This window comes from Gobio gobio (assembly GCF_949357685.1).
Source record: "Gobio gobio genome assembly, chromosome: 23".
NCBI lineage: Eukaryota > Metazoa > Chordata > Actinopteri > Cypriniformes > Gobionidae > Gobio > Gobio gobio.
This window is the reverse complement of record NC_137119.1, coordinates 21197567-21218644: the sequence shown is the minus strand read 5'-3', so window position 1 is coordinate 21218644 and position 21078 is coordinate 21197567. Positions and strand designations below refer to the sequence as shown.

General features: G+C 38.1%; 1 protein-coding gene across 5 annotated transcripts in view; it reads right to left on the bottom strand.

Annotated features, from left to right (window-relative positions):
• The window catches only part of ncoa2 (nuclear receptor coactivator 2), a 134316-nt gene that overhangs the window by 76348 nt on the left and 36890 nt on the right, over positions 1-21078 (bottom strand). For all 5 annotated transcript variants that reach the window (XM_079805752.1, XM_079805751.1, XM_079805754.1 and 2 more), the window contains exon 2: positions 15197-15283. The gene's annotated coding sequence lies outside the window, so the exon portion shown is untranslated. The remainder of the gene's footprint in view (positions 1-15196; positions 15284-21078) is intronic.

The window sequence follows — 21078 nt, the reverse complement described above, 5'->3', positions numbered from 1 at the left end:
GCTCAGAATGAGCCATTTCTATCTACATACACCAAGGGTCCCCTTACAGTGAAATCGCCATTTTGCACCGCCATGTTTCCACAGTAGCCCTAAATGGACAAACTTCTCTGATGAGCGCTAAATACTCCCTGATGTCTCAGACGAAGACATTTTTGTCTTGTGTCGGCCACCGTAGCTTCTCTACGTGCTTCGAAAGGGAGGGGGTGAGCGGTAGACGGTTTCAATTCAATTTCACAGTGCACCTTTAAATGGTGCATAACTTTGTATCTAAAATGTATGAGAAAATTACAAAAACAAACATACCACTCTGAAGCATCCTGTGAAATCCATGCTTGCAAAGTCCATGCATGAAATCCGTTCTGGACAATCCTCGTTTGTTAACATTCTCAAGTCTGAATCAGGCTTGAATTGGTTTGAAATTGACGGCATCCTTAATATTTACTAGGGGTGGGAGAAAAGGTCAATGCATTGATGCATCGCGATTCGTTATCCAACGATTCAGAATCGATTCTCAAAAATTCAGAATAGATTCTGTGTTCAATTAAAAAGGCCACTTCACCACTGTGCGTGCACGTGTTCACCGGCCAAACAGAAAAACCTGTCGATAGGCGACGTTCGTATGCTGGTGAATTGGCTTGTTCACTATAGCTGAATAGCTGTTTCACAATACATTTTGGTCCAAAAATAACAAAAACTAAGACTTTATTAAGCATTGTCTTCTCTTCCGGTTTTGTTTGAATCCGCTTTCACGACGCCACAGTGACGCTGCTGACGTAAGACGCTGTGACCGGTTATCTGGTGTGATAGCAATAAAATGCAATAAACAATACAATAAAATGTATTGTCGACGCTTCAAAAGAGTCTAACTAACCAAATGATGTCACATATGGACTACTTTGATGATGTTTTCATTACCTTTCTGGACGTGGACAGCAAAGTGTTCATACACTTACATTCAAAGGACTGAAAGCCCTCGGACTAAATCTAAAATATCTTAAACTGTGTTCCGAGGATGAACGGAGGTCTTACGGGTGTGGAACAACATTGGGGTGAGTCATTAATGGAAGAAATTTCATTTTTGGGTGAACTAACCCTTTAAGTGCCTTTAGATTCCCACCCCTAATATTTACATCCGAGTACTAGAGCTCGCGGTTATGGTAAGGGGCTTTTTCTGAACATGCGCCAATCACAACACACTGGGAGAGCTAACCAATCACAGCACATTTCGTATTTCGAAAGGAGGGGCTTCATTGAAACAGGAAATAAACAGCGCGTTCAGGCCAGACTAGGGAGAGAGGTGCTGTAACAATGTAAAATATGTGAAAAAGAATGTGTTTTTTTTAACAATCAAGCATTAAAGCATATTCTAGTACACCCAAAAACAAAATCAAGACTTCGAAAAAGGGCATTATAGGACCCCTTTAAAACAAAAACTAAACTAAACTAAAGTGACAAAATTAGATTGGACTTATGGCTTTTTGACATCAACAACAAAGTGTCCTAATTGTATACAATTATATGTTAAGTTGCATTTGCCCCTTTGTCTGGGACCAAAACCAACCAGAGAGCCATTTTTGGGCCATGATCCACCAGTTGTGAACCACTGTCATAAATCACACTCAGAAACACCTTTTAATACTGTGCTGATAACTAATCGCTCTTGAGATATTTGCAGATACTCTAATAAGTTTACACTATTAGGAACAGCTACACTAGAGTTCAAGAGCTATCTGAATGGAGTTTTCACAGAGATGCCAACTGCTGTCAGGCTGGGAGGACACAGAAATGAAACCGCAGGCTTGAGGCGACTGATAAGATCTCTACTGAGTGGGCGTGCTTGAAAAGGAAAGACACTTTCTTCCTTTTCTTCCTCCCTCTCAAGTTAGAAGCAATTACGTTTTCTTAATAGGTTGTTGATGAAATTGTCTTTGATAATGTAAGTGAAAAGAATGTAAAACAGAGTTAATGTACGGTACTCCGTACACTGGTGCCAGACTGCTTTTGACAGGTTTTACAGTTAGCAGATGTCCCGCAAGCTGCGTGCATCACCCACATACGCTCAAGAATGAGTCAGAGATGTTCGTGTCCCCTAAGGCTGGGGGAGACAGTCAGAGGTGTCTGATATCCAGATACCCCCACACAGATCCGTATGACGACTAGTGGTATGGTGACCGGCTTGTGTTAAAACTCCCGGCGAGAGACATGTGTCTAATAAACCTCACTGCTCTAAATATATACATGGACACAAATATGTGGAATCTGCTGAGGAATAATGTGTAAGTATTAGACCAAAAAAAATTAAAAAAATTGGGATGTACTGATATTATAACTCTGGCTTATATTGATAAGGAGATTCTCATGTAATGACTGGAAATCGGTAAATGGCAGATTACAATTCTATACTATTTTACTATAAAATTAATCATTTTAAAAGCTGTAAGTCAATTGACAGCACATTATGATAGATGTATGAAAAATTTGATTTGTTATTATATTATTAGTGTTTTAAATATTAAGTAATCTAATGTAAAAATTTATTAAATTAACATAAAATTCAATATTGACCGATACTGATAAATAAAAAAACTTTAAAAAAAAAAGATTTTTATTTGTATTTAACTTTATTTTATTTATTTTTAGTCATTTTAGTTTTTGTTAATTTTATATTTTCAGTTTTAATTTTCAGCTTTTAATATTTCTATTTATCTTTAAATTATTTGTATTTAAGTTTATTTTAGTAGTTTTTTTTTTCATTTTATATTTTCATTTTTCCTTTTAATTGGTCTAAATTTGAGTAATATATACTTTTGTATTTTTTTGTTTTTTAAATTTATATTTAGCTTTATTTTAGTTTTATTAAATAAATAATAATTTAATAAATAATAATAAATCATTATAATAATACATATTTTAATTTATGTACATTTTTTCAAGTTAGTTTTCCATTTAATATTTATATTTTATTTTAGCTTTATTTAATATTTTTAGTTAACAATAAACCAATGTATAGTGCATCCGTAACATTAAATGTTAAATGTCATGGAAACTTCTTGCACTGCTTTTTCAAGGTTATGAAGAAAACTTCAGCGATATTGGTTAGTTATCAAACACTACTAATTCAATGAACTTTCAAAAACAAGCACACCTCTCCCCTATGTAATCTTAAATAGTGAAAATATAAAATGTATATCTAACTGCAACCACTACATACACTTTAGAAAAACAAAAGGTAAAATCAATCAACGGTATGATTAAAAATGCATCTGTTACTGTGCAAACATAGGACAAATCATGAAACAGGCTCAGCTTGTTTAATATTAATGAACGACTCATAAAGGCAGGCCACAATCAGCTACTTTAACCTAGTTAAGTAGAGCCACACAAACAGCATGTGTGTAGCATGACCAGCTTCTGGAAGCCCCTGCGCTTAAAGCAGGTCGCAGCTGGCGCAGTGAACAGGGCATAGCCCACGACAGGGCCGGGGAGGCACTGACATGGAGCATTAATTATTTACAGCAGTAGGGAAGGAGAGGGCCAGTCAGCCAGGCAGACTCTGAACAGCCTGCTGCTGCTCAACGCTCAACATGAGCCGTGTCAGACCTCCACTAATCAACAGCACTGCGGAGGCAGAGAGAGATAATGAGGAACACTGACACATTTCTCAATCATTCACTCCCATTAGCAGCTCTAGAGTACGTTAAAGATGCAGATGATAAGTGTTAGGGGGACGTCCAATCAGATGCAAGTACTGGTGGGCGGTGACAGGGCGGTTCTCAGCGGATGCTCTGCCCCCCGCCCCATCTGCGTGCAATGTAATAGAGCTCCGTCAGGGTAGATGGCCTATTTAATTTGATGTAAACGGAAATGAGGTTATCACTTATCCACCCAATTAAACATTAAAAATATATTTTTTTTCCATTGGAAATTTGTGGAAAGACATTTTTAGGGGTTTCTCAGCTGAACGATTGACACTCAGGTGAACGATTGACACTCAGGTGGGGCAGTAACATGAATACAATAAAATAAAAAATACACATGTCAAGTGCTTCAAAATTCACTCTTTGTATTCATGTTGGTTTTTAAAATCTTCCATACTATTTTCAAGAGAGGTTTAACTTGAATGACTTGAAAAATTTTATGTGGTGTAAAGTTAAAATGATCATGTGTTACTTGAATTCATTATTTTTCAAGGTAAAAAGTATTTTTTTGGCGAATATGATAAATTATTAATTCATAAATATCAGTAGATTTTTGGCCACGCACACTACATGACACTTTGCAACCTTAACTAAATTTGACTACTCATAAAAAGCTCAAATGATCTGACATTTTATCAGTGACTTATTGACACATCATCATGAGGGTTTACAGGGGTCCTCTCTACAATACCATAGTGATGTTATGCATTATTCTTTATTTTCTGCTTGTATGGAAAAGATTAGCATGAACACTCATCAAAACATCTCACATGTTTTGAAAAAAATAAAACATTATTAAAGGATTAGTTCACCCAAAAATGAAAATTGTTGTCAAACTTGTCAAACTTGTTGAACAGGACTTCCACTAAAACCAAGATGTCCGTAAAAGAGATTCATATGAATTTAGCAGTATTCTGAAAACACACAAATTACTTTATATTATGGGCGTAACGGTACATGTATTCGTCACAGTACGGACGTCACGGTTTGGTGCATACGGTCACATGAACAGGTGATCCACACTCCAATCCAGAAGGAATTTGTCATGAAAATAAGTAATGATAGCCACTGTTTAAATTATTATGTTTAAATTTATGTACCTCTGCTGTACCGAACCCATACCGAACTGTGACTCCAAACTCGAGGTACATAGCTAACCATCATGTTTGTGTACCGTTACACCCCTACTTTATATGATGAACAGATTTAATTTAAAGGGGATGTCTAATGCCATTTCATGCATTCTGACTTATTTACACTGTTAAGGAGTTGGATTCTCATGCTAAACGTGGCCAAAGTTTTTAAAAATGAGTTGGATGTATGACGGAGTATTCGAACAAGGATTCAAACAAGTTTCTAAAAGTTTTTTTGGAGTATGGCCCTGTATGATGTCATAAAGGGCAGAATTCCTTGTATGGGCACATCTCCCGGATGAGCGCGTGCGCACGTAAACAAGAGCAAGAGCAAGAGCAAGAGCAAGAGCAAGCCCATCAACAAGCTTCGTTTGGGTTACAGAAGCCGTCAGCAACGCTGTCATTTTTGTTTCAGACCACAAAATCAACAGTGTCACTGAGGAAGTGTGTGTTTGGTTGTGAGGGTAAGATAACCTTGTTCAGCTTTCCAAAGAACCCATCATTAAGGAAACAGTGGATGCAGTGATGGAGTTGTGCAAGTGTGTTTGTTTGTTCCTGGCATTTCTGTGAAGAATGTTTTATAAACAAGGCCCAGTTTGATGCCGGATTTGAAGATTGTTTGAAACTGAAAGATGAAGCAGTCCCAAAGATAAAAGATCCCGGTTATGAGTCGAACCGACGGCGGTGAGTGAAACTGCATCAAAATTTTGTTTTGTTGGCAATCGGCGCGCAAGTGCATATAATGTAAGCAACACGAACGTATAGTGAATCGAAAGTTATCCAGGGATAGTGCGATGATGTGGTGTGTGTGTGTGTGTGTGTGTGTGTGTGCTTGTGACTCTTTAGCTCTGCCCACTGCACGCCTCCACGAGCTCGGCTGTTTTTGGAAAGAATTGGTACAGCGTAGCTGTCTTTTATAAATCCGATAAAACTAAAGACTCTTCAGAGATATGAAGGATGCAATACTACTCTATAGGTACTCAAGATTAACATGAGATTGGTAGACACTGTGTGTTATGTACCCTTTAAGCTTTTATCAATCCATATCAATTTACAAAGCTCAAATGTTAAAGGGGGGGTTGCATGCAATTTCACTTTTTTAACTTTAGTTAGTGTGTAATGTTGCTGCTTGAGCATAAACAGTATCTGCAAAGTTACAGTGCTGAAAGTTCAATGCAAACGGAGATATTGTCTTTTAAAGTTATGGCAGTTTATTGCCTACAAAAACGGCCGGTTTGGACTACAACAAGCTTCTTCCCGGGTTGGTGACATCATAAACCCTTGCTATTAACATAAACACTGCCCCCACGAACATGCAGGTCACGAGGTCACGTCGCAGTCATTACGAAAGAGAGAGAGCGGTTGCAGAACTACAAACTACATTTGGCCATCCAACCAATCTAAGACCATTGCGTTTTTCGGAGGGATGGGCTTCATAGAAGCAGGAAGCAAACGAGCCGTTCAAAGGACAGTGGAGACAGCGGTGCGGAATAAAGGTAAAATATAAGAGAAATACAGAATTTAAAACAAAAAAACAAAAAGAAGAATTAAGACATGTTATACTGCGCCCCATAAACACAACCAAGCCTAGAAAAAAAAACACGGAACCACCCCTTTACGGTTTGTTCTCATGTTTCAAGTAAGTACTGTTGCATTCACCAGGTTTGTTTTTATATACGAGAATAATGAGAGGGTGAGCAACTGATGACAGAATTTCCAAGTTTGGGTGAATTAACCCTTTAACTATCTATAAACATCTACTCCAAGGACAAGACTTGGCTTGTCTATAAGGTGTAACAAATCAGCCAACAAGAGTTCAAAGACTTCACACCTCTCTACAGTCTTATCTAGACCGGAAAGGTATTTTGACATTGAAAATATAACATTGCTTACACTACTCCTCTTTTTTTAAGTACATTCTGAGAAAAGACAGATATAAGCTCTCCATTTCTTTACCCTATCTATTGTTTCTTGCCATATACAGATGTGCCAGCCTGTAACACTCAACAAAGAATGAGAAAAAAGAAAAACAGGCAGCGCAAAGAACTTCCACTCTCCAGTATACAGAGCACTGACAGCCTCCTGTTCTCTCCTCCAGCGATACCATTTAAAGTCCGCAGGGATGACTCCCTACTGGAAAGCCTTGCTGCCATCAACACAACTGAGAAGAGACTCTCTATCTGGGACAGTTGGAGGGTTATAGGGAGTTTTGTTTGTTTGTGATTCAACGGAACTAAAAATACCATGTTTGATCACTGACACCAAATGAACATCTAAAGACTCATGTTCGGGAGGGTTTGCGCATCAAAAAAGAAAAGAATCGCAGTCGATCGTTTCAATCCCTGAAGGCAGCAGCAATGGTAAAAGTTAAACTACAGCACCAGCATGTGTTTCCAGTTCTCAACCAGGCTTCTTTTATCTAGCTTAACCAGCAAGACTTCATCCAAAAGGCCATGAGGGACGACCAGCTTCACAAGCAAAGCTGAGAATGGCTATGTCAGCACCAAAGCAGCTCTATTAGCTAGCTGATCTTTTCAGCAGAGTGAGTTGCAGGTAAATTTGACCAATATTTGATTAAATACTGATTCACCTATGATGTTTTTCTTGAAGTTTTGTGACTCTCTCATTTAGGGTCATGAACATGTCTGTGAAGTGTTGACAAGCTGATGTGTTGTGGAACATGCATATGAAATGTTTATTACGATTATGTTTGCAAGTCAATCTGAAAATGTCATGGTTAAAAACAGCTACACAGACCCAAAATAAAAACATTCTCTTGATGTATTTAGTCGTGTCAGTTTCTCAACCCTCTGAGGGTATTTACGTTGATGCCATTAGCAGATACTTTTATCAAAGAAATGTACACTGTGTTGAAGGTGTACATTTTTATCAGTTTATGCATGCTAATTTTGATAGGAACGATCCCATGATCTTGGCATTGCAAGGACCATACTCTACTGTTTGAGCTTTCAGAAATCATATAAAAAGTGATTTTTCCATACTTTTTTTGTGTTTATAAAATTTAGAATTTAAGAAAAAGGTGTTATAGTATTAAAAATCACATACTATTTTTACCTGACTATTATTATTATTATTAATTATTTGTTTGTTTTCATAGTATGATTTTTGGTAAAATATTTTGAATCCAATTGGGGTCCAATATTGTACCAGAATCTGAACCTACAGCAATTTTAAAGTTGAAAGCTCACTTTAATAATAAACTAAATTCTATTTAAAACTGAAAATGCTCAAATATGTTATAGTAGTATTTTTTCAACTAGTAAAGGTGACATGGTTTATGCTTCGGGAAAGGACATTTATAATGGATACCACATTCAGTAATGTATTGCAAGACTGTAGAATTGCACACAGCTTAATGTAAAGTCAAATTTTAAGAATGTTAACGTAGTTCAAAAAGGAAAAATTTATTTAGTATTTAATAAGTATTATGCATTAATAATGCTATTAAACAGCTTAACCCATTGACATTCCGAGTTTAAAGGTGAGTTATGCCAGCATCGCTGTCTATGACTGTAATACGACATGTTTGTGAGGAAGTTTCACATGTTTTAAAGATTAACAAATTTGTCCCTTTCAATGTCTGCTGTGCCAGCCTGGCCATCACTCTATACATCCTCCATTCAGCACTGAAAATTTAGCAAAACATTTACAAAACTAGAATGCTACACACACAAAAAACTGCTATTAAGATGAACACAGTTTAGTCTTAAAACACTGTTTGAGACAGAAATATATTACTTTAATTTTGAGCCATAGGGATTTGCTGTATGTGATACACTAAATAGGCATGTCAGACAACAGGTGTGATGGCAAATAATTCTACAACTATTCTGCACTCATTAAAAAGTAGTTCACAAACTGACTAATTATCTTGAAGCCTAATTTTTGTTCTTGCGGTTACACACACAGAAACTGACACTTATCCCTCATGATCTTGTGTAAGCACAGGCGTTCCTAAGTTGTTGTGTGAACTTATCATTAGACAGTGAGGTGACTATTAGATACTTCATTACAAGCCTCACAAAAACAACATGCTGGAACCTCCTAGTAACACGATTTAATGGTCACTTGGTTGGGGCCTGGTATTCAAGATATCATACAATCATGATTGGCTAGGCCTGGTGTAGTCTTGTTTAAAGTCAAATAATGGACAATAATGGACGCAAATGGTTACCAAGGATTCATACACAGCCAAACGCCTGGACTGTCCTAGTATAGAGAGGTCCAATTGTAAAGTTGAATCGATTGTGAGGAAAAATTTGCTTGAAAATCACCATGGGTGTCATGTTAAAATTATAATCGTACAACTATACAACTCATAAAACTATAAAATCAACAATATTTGACCCCCTACAATGAGAGTATAGACAGTACAAGTGGAAGAATATGACGAGATTAATTAGTATTATGTGTTACTTTATTAGACACAGTACCTTACTGGACAGTACATCAATAGTGTGGACAAACAAACTGTTGGCAGAGGCTACATCAACACAAGGGTATTGCATCACATTTACCAGGGCATTCTGTGGCTCTGTCAGGGTAACGTTTAGTGTGTATACAGGTGTACCTACACATATACTCTTGCATGTACTATCTTTGTGCATTGGAGTGAACAGGTTTGAATTTACATCAAAACAAAACTGAGCAGAACTGCCTTCTAGAAGCTAGGAAAAACATACATAAACCCACATAAGTAATGACTCAAAGAAACAGTTGACTTTGCCCCATTGATGAAGTTGTCAGAAAAGCCCTTGGTGTGCAGTGTGCATCCACTGACGGGTTGGATAACACTGGAAGAGACAGTGCCTGCCTGACAGGAGACTGACAGTCTGGGTTCTTCAAAATGCAAAGACGACAACCCTGGGATCGCCTGGATTTGAAGGATGAACAAGAAACCGTACGGTTTTAGCAGAAAGAAAACTCTGCACTCCACAGATCATTAGTATGAAATCTGCGTGTTCAGATCTGAAGCTGTGATTCTCTAGCGCAAGTTTGAAGATTCTTTGAACTGAAGCTCTGAATTCAAAGGGCCAACCTTGAGATTTCTTGAGAGGCCAAAGACAAATAAGAGTGTCCAAGACAAAATAAAGAAATAATCACTTTTTTCAACATGTTTAAAACACATGTGCCAAGTACTTGTAAATGTAATCTTTGAATTCATATTGGTTTTATATAGTTTTGAAAAAAAAATTATTGTTTAAACATTTTCCTTAGAACTTCTGAATGTATTAAAAAAAGAACTATTCATTTATTTAAAAAAAATTTGCGAAGTTGCACCACAAGACATTTTACAACCTGAACTCACATACCTTGTCATAAAAGGTTCAAATTACATCTTTAATTAGATTTTTCTAAATATAAAATTTCAAAATATATAAAATATAAATGTTATATATGTTATAAACAAATGATGCATACATATACATATATATTATATACATATAAATATATATATATACATATACATTATATATATATACATATATATATATATATATATATATATATATATATATATACATATATATATACACATTATATATATATATATATATATATATATTTTTTTTTTATTCTAAGAAATTATAATAAAAGACAACGCCAATCTGCTTATGATCATGATACGTATTATATCAGGACAGTTGTATACCCTTTCACCCCCTCGTTTATTCATGTCATTGTATGCATAAATTGCATTTTGAATGTACTTGTTAACATGTCAACTTAAAATGTAGAAGATACACTACAGTCTCGAGCCTCCAGATCCAAGATACTGTGGAAGAGGCTTACAGCAGGTTAACAATGCGCCTACCAAAAGACAGAGTTCAACTTGCCAAACAAAGCCCAATAGACATCTCAAGAGAGCAGCAGAGGAGGGAGGCTCAATCCATCATTCTCCTGGAGTAGACAAAGAGGCAGCTTGCACCAAAGCTTCATGTGCCATCCCTGTAATCTTGTGGCTTGAAAAGCTCAGAGGGATCAAGACTGGGGACACACCCTGTGTGCTTGTAGGGGCCTCGAACATGACGAGGGCAGCGCTCCTGCAGCGGTCCAGGGGTCTTTGAAGGGTTTGTATAATGACTAGCCTTGCCATCAAGAACAATGTCCTTGCTTGACCCTCCTATAGGAACCGGAGCGCAATTCAAACCGAAGGGGATTGCATCATAATCATATGTTAAACCTCGGCATGTAAATCCAACTTCGTGCTCATCTGATGGCACGGAGCCCAAATTCAGCTCGAAGGTGAAATGAGTTAAATATCTGGGTGGGGGGTGGGGGGTTTGCAAAGCCAAAATACACAAGAGTGTGTGGAGCTGTTGCGAGCAACCCACAGCTATTACCCAACATTACTGATTACAGTGCAGAGAGATCCCTAAGGCCGATGGGGATCGTGGTTATGCAGAACAGATGGGCCTTTATTAACAGCGAGTGTCTGAGGGAGATTTGCAGGAGATTCTGTGTTTACAGCCTCTTCAGTTGACGATAGTGAGCCCAAAGACAAAATGTCAGCTAGTGAGAACGGGCAGAGACAGGAAGTGAAGGAAATGAAACCAATCAGTGCTGATGGAGAATATGTGAAAGACTTGAAAACAATCTACCAAGGAAACGCAAAAAACAAGCAGCGGATGAGAAGAGGGGGTGGGGATGGCAACGAGCTTATGACTGAGATTGAGAGCAAGAGAGGAGGAGGAGGAGGAGGAGGAGGAGGGGAGATCGACATTCTCTCCTCCCCAGAGCCGCAGGCCTGGTCTCCAGCCACTGTCCCAGATGGCTTGACTGAGAGAGGGAAAGAGAGATGTTCCTGCCACTCATAAGCTCTACAATTACTGAGAACGTAATGGTCTTAAAGTACCAGCATCAAGCAGGCCCAAAAAGCCAACGTCCATTTACCGAAGCCGATCACATTCATGAATCTTTTAAACTGACAGCCACTTCAAGTTGCCACAGGGAGAGCACTGTATAATAAACACATTACGCGGCAAACGGCGGATCTGGAGCAGCTCATGGGCACAGGACGCTCGCGGCTGGAAATGAAGAGAGACGAATGGATTTCTCTTATCTGTCCATCAGAAGTGTGCTGTTTGCTCTAGCATTGAGCATGTCGGTACATTTCGAAATGCAGGGTTAACTGTATTCCCATAACTGAAAGTGTAACGGAGAGGGGGTTAAATGCCTGATGTGTATTGATGGGTTTTGAGTTACAAGAGGCACAGATGCAGTGAGAAAAATCAATAAACTTCTCCAGAGCATGCTCAGTGGGAGGGTCCACATTCTGCAGCTGACAAACCGAACTCGGAAGATTAGAACATCGACAAGCATAAATACCACCTCTGGTTGTTGTTAAAGTGTTCTTAACTTAAGACCCAAAAAGAAAGAGTTTACGGAACAAACGTATTTTAAAGCTAGCTCACACATTGATATAATACAACAAATTTAACCTACACCACATTTCGAACATTAGTGGGCAAGGAGTGTTCTTGAAAGCTAACTGTAGGTTTTAGAGCAGAAGATCTCAACTCTGGCCCTCGAGATCCACTTCCCTGCAGAGTTTGACTCCGACAGTGAACAACTCGCATTTGTTTTGCGCCTGAAATAGAATACTTCCCTAGTATGCAAAAAAGTATGGCAACATAGTAGTATGTCGAATTCATAGTATTCGAAAAATTCACAGTAAGGCGAAAAGCACCCAGATGACTTTATACTTCCGGCAAGATTCTGAAATGCGCACACGATGGATACTTTACTATCCCATGAGGACATGGGAGAGGATTTATGCATGGAAGTGAAGCTACGCAACTGATGCTGGTAGATTGCGTGACAGTGACAACATGGCGGATGTAGTCCGTCCGAATTTCAATCATACTACACACATTCATACTATATAGAACATACTTTTTCAATGGTCATGAAGTCAATTCAAATTCAAATGTAGTACCTACTCAGACTGTACACTATTTCAGATGCAGCGGTTGGTTAGCTTTGGAGGGTTGGAGCTAAAGTCTGCAGGACCTCAAGGGCCAGAGCTGAGAATTGCTGTTTTAGAGGTTTCTGTAAATGTAAAGGTCTATCACCAGACCAAAGGGGTTCAGAAAAGCTTTGTACACAGGGAATTAGCTTTAGCATTAGCATTAACCGTCTACAACAACTTCTGTCATGGTGCTGCAACAGTTTAAACATGCTTACAGCTTGTTACCAGAATAATAACGCATGCATTTTAATTGCATGGACATTTTATGCTAATTCAACCACGTTATTCAGTAAAAGAGGTTTAATCTTATCACAGTAACACAAAAATGCACATCAAGTATGAACTATGGGCTATATGCCTGCAGTCCACAGTTATACATTCAACTGCAATGCAAGGACATTGCCTATCCAACATTCAAGTAGTCTAGGTGATGCACGATTAACTATTCACGGTCCATTTATAAGTGAGCTTGATGATGAATACAGGATACGCTCCTTGAAGGGCTATAGATAAGTGGATGCCATGGTTGACGTGCATTAATATATCTTTACAGCATATGGAGAGCGCTGAGGAGTTGACACCACATGCATCAGCAACACTCAGCATAACTTGACACATGGGCTGGAATTCACACACAGATTATTACATAATCTTCTGAACACAATGATTGTGCATATTACATATTGTCAGCCAAACTCAAGCGTATTTTTAACCAAATATAGTTTGTTACGTGAATCGCAAATCGTGCTCAGAGCACATCTTGAGAAGCGTGTGCATTATAGACACTTCTGAAGTGCCCTAAAAAGGAACATGTACAGTCTGCTGTGGTTTGTAATAAACAGTTTCACGCAATGCCAAATATTTTTGGCTGTTACATGTTCTCACATGAAGTTAATGACACAGAAATAGAGTATGTGAATAAAGGATGTATTTATGGAGTACAGTATAAAAATACTTTAAAAGTAAGCCTTTAATGTAAAAGCTATTGTGAAAAAAATTACTTCTTAAGAAGTATGCACATTAATCTCATAATATAAGTGACAACACAGAACAAATCAGACAATTAAACTGTTAATCTCAATGAATTGGATGACAATTAACCGTCAACTGAAATTTCATGCCCTACTCAAAACGAGGCACTTTGCCTTTGGTTTTTTCGAAGGTGTACACTATGGTCAGTTCATGGAGGAGGGGAGGAGACAGAGCCGTGTGCAAACAGCTTATCCTCACTGTCATCTGCTCCTAATGACAGCTGACAAACTACTAATGCAAATCCCATCTGAGCGGCTACAGTTGCCCCACCCCCAGCCTTCCCTTGCCCTCCCCGTACAGGAAACCATTCTCCAACAACCCCTCCCACCCCGCTACATACACAGAGAATGATCCACACACCAAAATTCCTCCTCTCTGTCGGTCTGCTTAAAGCGAGCGCTCTCTTTTAAACCAAGACAATGCCCTGCTCTTCAGTCACATGACGGCAGAGAGCAATGGTTCAAGCAGAGCAGGTGGCGACTGTGGCATCCACATGCAGCCAAACACATGCTCACTAGCGGCTGCTATTCTGAGTGCCACTTACTTGTTGTAGAATCAAACTACTGATTGATTCTATGAACATTTGCTAATAATATAAAAAGTAAACAGTGTTAAATCAGGATAATTAGGACATTTTTTCCCAGTCATCACAATGTAAAAAGATTTCCCAATTTACCAGAATTCACCTTATGTAAATATATACTGTTATTAATTATTTATACATTTTATATATATTTTTAATAATATACATATGATTTTTTTGTGTGTTTATAATGTATATGCTTTTGTCTGTCATAATTTGTAAATGTGGCATGATTACGCATTGTAGAGAGTAAAACGTGCTAAACCCAAGTGTCTTCTTTCAAAAGAGGCTACAATTAAATTTCTTGGGTTTGTTTCACTGGTTAACAGGTTAACGTTTTTAATGAACGTGATTATAAAGTGTTACTAACACAAACATCAGCTTTTTAAATTTGGTGGTCCCTGGGCAGGCTGGGAATCGTAAAAAGTTGAAAACCCCTTGTTTTAGAGGACTAAAAGACAGAAAGGAAAAATGGAAGTGATCTCAAGGATGCAAACAAGAGAAAAACAAGGTTCCTTTTTTTGCAGCTTAAACCAAATACAGAGAGGAAATGACATCACGCCTCCCACACAAACCACACCAACTCACACTTTCATTTGTTTCACAGTATATTGTAGAAGTGTTTGCTTCATCTCCTCACCATGTAGTTTCATAAACACACATTAAACCTTTAATGTCACGAGTGTATTAACCAACAATTGGATGGAGGAAAGTGTGAGAGAAAGTCAGTGTGTTCATCACAGGTTGCTAAGCTTACCTTGGCTTCAGTCCAGACTAAGCCTCAGGGCATTTCTGCAGCAGTGGGACCAGTGGAAATCTTTGGGCATTATTCTCTTCTCTCAATCTGTGGAAGAGAGCAGAACCATCCAGTTAAGATCTCAAACAAGGCTCAACAAAAAATGCATAGAAAAAAAAAAGTCATAAGTTGTGGACGACCCCTATATCGCAAATGCCAATATATCGGCAGATATTTGGCATTTTTAAAATATCGGCATCGACCGTGAAGTTTTTCTGATTCCGATGTGTTAGAAGAATGTCATTGTGTCGATCGATTAATCGGATAAAAAACAGTGTTTTTAAACAACCAAAACAAATAATGCATAACGAAAATGAAGAGGAAAAGCAATTTAATTTATTAATATGCACAACAGGTTTCATGCTGTAATCTAGCCCTGACATCAAAGTAAATATATTTTATGTAGATTTCTACACCTGCAGCATTTACCATTAGGCTACTAACAAATAATATATAATTTCTAGGGTGAGCCTATGGTAACCTAGCAACCTGTCTGTGTGTGTGTGTGTGTGTGTGTGTGTGTGTGTGTGTGTGTGTGTGTGTGTGTGTGTGTGTGTGTGTGTGTGTGTGTGTGTGTGTGTGTGTGTGTGTGTGTGTGTGTGTGTGTGTGTGTGTGTGTGTGTGTGTGTGTGTGTGTGTGTGTGTGTGTGTGAGGCTTCATTGCAGTTTGGTACGGCATACATACATTAATTTTCAATAGAACGCTGCATTTGGCTTGCATCACTTGCATTGCGGTGCATTTTAGGTGAAGCATCCGTTCGAAAAATCGCGTCACAACATCACGTCCCGGTGTATACAGTGAATGCTGAAATTATTGTTGCGTGGCTACATAAAAGTTTAAGCATATGTGATGCATTGCCACGATTGGTCTGACTGGCGCGAGAGAGAGGAGGGTGCATGCGTGTGTGTGTGTTACTGATATTCTACTATTAAAGTTGGAATTTTTCCAACAAATGCTAAAAGTGCATTTCTTTGTGATTTTAAAATACTTGAAGGAAACGGTTCACTTTCAGCAGTTATTGATGTCTGTGGGGCAGATTTATGTTTGTTGTTCATCAGATACAGATACATTAACACAGTAGTAGACCTACGTACATTTATTTGGATGCATTAATGAGAGAGTGATTGTGTGTGAATTACTCATTCCGTCTCTATTCATTATGAAGCTGTGGTTTGTAATTACTTCAAAGGTATTCAAATATATGCCTATAACAGTTGAGTTGAGTTTCTAAGCTACTTTAGTGACTTTACTTTAGTCACAGGACGGCGTTGACACTGCGTTTCTGCGCTGCTCTCCGCGCGCGATCTTCACGTGAAAAGAAGTCTGCCTTCAGGGCGCGCGCTCATTGTCAAAGACGCGACACGGCTCGGCTCTCGGTGTCACAGAAAAAAGCTGAGTACTGAACGGATAAGTTTTCCGTATTGTTGTTTTTGAATAGTGCACAATCGCTTCAATGTTCAATCTGGCAAGGCTTTAAAAGCATTTACTTGACAAACTTTATGAGGACGAAAGTGAAAGCGATCTGGCTTCAGTGTGTGTGTGTGTGGCAGCTATAAGAACGGTAATCAACTTACATAAACTGTGTAAAACATGCAGTTACTATAGTGATTCTGGGCATCTAGAATCTAAACAAAATTCAAAATGTATCACGCGCTATGGTGTGCTTCCTGAACATTGAACAGCGGTCCGTGTGAATCAGATCCCTGCGCGTATAGTGCGCATCATAGGAATTTAACGAGGCTTCGAGGCAGAATTTTTGCCTCGAGGAATTTTTGTAATCGAGTTAATCGAGTAACTCGATGAATCGTTTCAGCCCTATCTAATACGTTATTAGACAGAACTGTTAAACAAAGAAAGTAAACGGTATGTGAAAATATTTTAAACAAATATGATTAGTGCGCACAAACTTACCAGATTACAGAGTGCCCTGTTAGCCTACAGTTTACTTCCTTTTTATTCATATATGTTTTTTTAAACAATTACTTTATTTGTAAAAAAAATATATATATATTTACTGTAATAGGATTGCAGAATCAAGAAGTTGCCAAGAAATCAGCACATTTTTTATTTATTAAATATTAATTAAAATAAATATAAATTACACGTATAATATATCGGCCATTGGCCACCCTGCTCTCCCAGATATCGGCCTTCAAAAAAACAATATCGGACGACCACTAGTCACAAGAAAAAGCATATATTGACTACATAATCAGTTTTATGCCCCTTTTTACAGATGTAAAATAAGTGTCTGATGTCCCCAGAGTGTGTATGTGAAATTTTAGCTCAAATAGCCCCACAGATCATGTTTTATAGCATGTTAAAATTGCCACTTTTTTGGGGTGAGCAAAAAACACAGTTTTTGTGTGTCTCCCTTTAAATGCAAATGAGCTGGTAAAACAGTACAAGAAGTGCGTATTAAAGTCTTATAAGACTTTCTCTCTCCCCCTTGCATTATGATCAGCATACACAGTGAATTACACAAACACTCGTTACAACTAATAGTAAACAAATATATACAGACCATATGCATTTTCAGGGGGTGCTTAATAAACTGGTCTACTTTATATCCATAAAACAACTCAGATAAACTGTAATAAAGTGCGCTCTCTCCCTTTCATTACTGCCGTGACCAGTATCGCTCCAGAGACTTTAAGATGGATCATGAAAAGTTGGTACTTGAGTTTTAACCTTTTTAGCAAAACCTTCCTTGAATTGTCCCTCGTTCAGGCAATGCACCTGCATTGCTTACAAGACATTGTTGTCGCTATAGATGCTCGAGCACGGAGAAAATGGTGGATAGTGTACAACTGGCTGAGAAACTATGCTAATACGGAATGGTCTGTCCGCGCCGTGGGTGGAAACGTGCAGATTAAGGGGCAGTAATGTTATAATAGATCCCCTTCTTACGTTAGAAGGGGATGGAAATCGTAGCGGCTAATTTTGTTTCACATGCTTGCAGAAAAAGGCTTACAAAAACAAAGTTACTGCATTGTCCTTTTTCACGTTTTCTGGGTTGGTAGATGCACCGGGGACCCGATTATAGCACTTAAACATGGGAAAAGTCAGATTTTCATGAAATGTCCCCTTTAATATTTTGTTGGTTCTCTTTTTTTTGTATGACAGCCTGGACAAAGATTACGTTCAACAACGTTTCACTGCATTATCACAAATAAAGCAATTTACTTCAGGCACAACTATGTGGTGAACCAATTTTTAATAATCTTTGGATAAAGGGTGAAGACTGAAGATGTCAATTTTCCTAGACTGGACATCACTTTGCATCACTTTTGACATCACTGAGCAAATAACCTCATGTTTTGAGGCTACACCTTCAACTGACCTCGGCGGAAGTAAACATTGGGGTTTGTATGACATCAGATCCTATGACATCACTTCCCTGTCCGTCTTGTAAGAGCAGAGCCCTGTCAGCTTTGAGCATGGCACTTGAGCTGTCCTCTATCAGAGAGCTATCAGCAAACCGAAGAGACAGCTGAGCATTACCAGACCTGTCAGGAAGAGTGTGGCTATTCTTAATAACAACACCTTGCCGGCACCGGCTCTGAGAAAACCAACCACGCTGGGGTGTTACTGAGAGGACACACAGGGGTCAACAATCGGTGCTGTCCGTGGGACCCATATGTAGAAGTCCCTTCTTATAATTGGTCCAAAAAGGAATAGGAACAGATAATGGAGATCAACTGAAATAGCAAGTAAACAGTTGGTTGATAGTGGTTCACCATATGTGCACCTTTCAAATTAATATTCTTTCGAAGAATTGATGACGAGAAATGGTTCTGCTATAGTTAGTAAAACACAATGAGGCCATATAGAGTGGTCATGTTTTTCAGGCAATTAGCTCAAGTGAACTACCATACGAGAGCAAGCCATCTCTGCACACTTGGTGAATAAGAAGAGTTGGAGAGAGGTTTTATTCGGGTATTTATTTATTACCTTCTCAGTAATAACAAGGGGAAAGATCTAATTGATCCCACAATATTCTTGAGCTTGTTTGTCCATTAAAAAGTGAATGAAAGTTGAACATCAAGTGGAGACATTAGGGACAGTTGAATCAGCACACGGCAAGCGAGCTTAAGAGACAAAATGAGGGGAAAATATACCATTAGATATTCTAGAAAAAGAGAAAGTTTTGCAAAAATATAGTAAATCAAGTAAATACAGTAAAGTTTGGTGGTTTGAAATAATTTCTTATGTTCAGCAAGATCACATTTGATCAAAAATACAGTAAAAACTGTAGTAATACTGTGAATTACTACTACTTAAAATATTTGTTTTCTATTTTAATATATTTTAAAGGTAATTTATTCTTGTAAAGACTGGAGTAATGGTTGCTGAAAAATTTGCTTTGGCACCAATGTCGAATGATCCTTCAGATATCATGTTAAAATGCAGATTTGGTGCTCAAGAAATATTTCTTACTATCAACAACAACATTGAAAAAAAATATTGTGCCGCCCAATATTTAAGTGAAAGTGAAAGCGACAATATTGCTCAATATTGTTGTGGAATCTGATTTTTAGAGGAGAGGACAAAAGGGCAGAAAGGACAAAAGAACACCATTTATTAGAAAAATAAATATTTTGCAATATTATAAAAAGTCCTTTACTGTCACTTTTGATCAATTTAATGCATCCTTGCTGAATAAAAGGTTTTTACTGAAGTCTGCTAGAAAATCTGGATTTGGTTTATACAAGCTCTGTTTGGTTTAAGGTCAAGCAATAAAAGTACTTATGCTGAGAAAATACAATTAAGAGACAATACAGAATGATCTGACAGAGTCAAACAAAAAATATCATTCACAAATACAACAAGCATTGCTGTAAAAAAACATATCTAGTATATAGGACGTACTAGACCTAATCAGCACATGGAAATCTAACACTTTCAGAAGCCCAAACAGCAAGGGTTAGCAGTTATGGCGCCAGAATCCCCAAAATGGTATAAAGCAATCATCACACAAACTTTTTTGAAGACTATTAAGGGACGGAAAATTAGCTCAACATCATTAGAAGAGGGAAAAATTGGAGAGAAAAAAATAACAGGAAGAGAAGGGAAAAAATGACAACCATCATCAGGTTGGTAAAGATTTAATAGTGTTACACACGTCTTCAGGGCCTCCGCTTCCACAAGGGAATCGTTTCAAGCTTATTAGATAGTAACATGAAGTACGCCTTTTTAATTATGTTCAGCAAGTAATTAGTGGAAAAAAGGGTTTAAATCATCTCCACGATCCCAGAATTAGCCTCTGAGAAGAAGAAAAAAATGACTTGCTGCAGTAAGTATCATTCAACAAAGTTGAAAGCGCATGTAGAAACAGCCAGAATTCTCCCATTGTGAGCAAATGCCTTTAAAGGGGTTGTTGACTTAAGCAGAAGCTCTCCTGGGAGCTTGTGAACAAATACCTGAGGGGAGGGCACGCTCCGCAGCGCTGTCACATGATGTCATGTGCTGACCAGATATTGCTACGTGTAGTTCCACAGCAGCTGACCTGCTACAACTCCGTGCACAGTGACAACAACACAAAGGGAGAACAAAAGACCTAGTGCTGTGTTTCTGATGGGTACATTCAATAATAAGAGCGCTTTGGGCAGGTGTTTCTATAAATAATCATTTTAAAAAGCACACATTTTCACTACATAGTTACACTAGTAAGGCTGTAAGTGGCTCTAACAATTCTAAATAGGAAACAGAGGGATCATGTGGTGGTCTGTGTAAAAACGTACAGTCAAATTAATCTAGCATATACAATTCACTATTAATCATAAAGAGAGACGGATCGGATGTGTTCTGAAAGGCTTCATTTATCTTTTCATTGGTCAGG